The 1,133-nt window shown below is 64.5% G+C and overlaps 1 protein-coding gene across 1 annotated transcript in view; it reads right to left on the bottom strand.

The window, feature by feature from the left end:
- SAE1 (SUMO1 activating enzyme subunit 1) overlaps window positions 1-1,133 on the bottom strand; it is a 19,575-nt gene that overhangs the window by 3,689 nt on the left and 14,753 nt on the right. The gene's annotated exons all lie outside the window — the stretch shown is intronic.

Raw genomic sequence — 1,133 nt, 5'->3', positions numbered from 1 at the left:
GGGGGGGCTCTTCTCCACGCATCACATTTGGTCCCAATACAACTCCTCCCCAATACGCCCTCTAAGCGGTGGAGCCCTGTGAGCAAAAATTCTACTTTGGGAGCTCCCGGCATCAAAAGTTGTGAGCGGGTGATGTGGCTACTGCACTAATCAGTTTGCTCTGGAGCCCCACCCTTCCTGAGCCAAGACAAAAAGGTGTGAGCCGGAGGCTGGAAAACTGCGAGCCGGCTCACACCGACTCAGCTGAGAGGGGAACCCTGTTCCTCCCTCTTGGTGCACAGTGACCCCCAACGCCTCCCCTCCCCCTTCTCTGCCTGAGGCAGAGGACAGTGCAGGACAGCCACAGTAGGCGGGAGGGCTCCCTCTCTCTCTCTCTCACCTACCGGAGTCAGGAAACCCTCACGCGCCACGGGTGGAGGCGCATGACTATGCAGTTGTGTGTCACCCCGTCCCCCGTCCCCCACCGGGTCAAGTGACAGCAGCAGCAGCACGAGACCTGGATAAGAAGAGCGCGGGCTGCGTGCCAGGGGACAAAGCCCCCTCCCCCTCCCCCCTGGGAATCTGGGAACTTGTCAAGGGGTCGCCTGGAAAGCAGCCAAAAGCGGCTCGGTGGCAGCCAACCCCAGGCACGGGCCGAGAGGGTCTGGGCACGCCTGCGGACATGCCGGGCCCAGAGGGAAGAGCAACACAGGGCAGGAGCCCCAGCCACAGCAGGAGCGGCTCCGGGCTCCGGGGCCACACACACACCCCCGCGGCTCCCCTCACGGCTGCCTCCACCCCCTGGCACCCCCCCACGAGGGGGCGGGGCATCCGGCTGCCCGCTGACAGCTCAGGTGGGGACAGAAGAAACCCAAGAAAGGGGCAGGCCCCCTCTCGGCAGGGGCGCTCCGTCACAGAACCACAGAATTGGAAGGGACCCCCAGGGTCATCGAGTCCAACCCCGTCTGCACAGGGCAGGAAATCCACAAATACCTCCTCCCCCACCCCACGCACAGTGATCGCGGCTCCACGCCAAGAAGGTGACAAAAGACTTCCAGGGTCCCTGGCCAAACTGACCACAAACTGGCAGCCCCTTCCTCTCTCACCCCTCCTCCCCCCTCCCGGGAGGCCGCTGCGACCCCCTTCCCTCAGCG

Source organism: Gekko japonicus, unplaced genomic scaffold (assembly GCF_001447785.1).
Source record: "Gekko japonicus isolate JY-2015 unplaced genomic scaffold, Gekko_japonicus_V1.1 scaffold3305, whole genome shotgun sequence".
Classification (NCBI taxonomy): domain Eukaryota; kingdom Metazoa; phylum Chordata; class Lepidosauria; order Squamata; family Gekkonidae; genus Gekko; species Gekko japonicus.
This window is presented reverse-complemented; position numbering and strand designations above follow the sequence as displayed.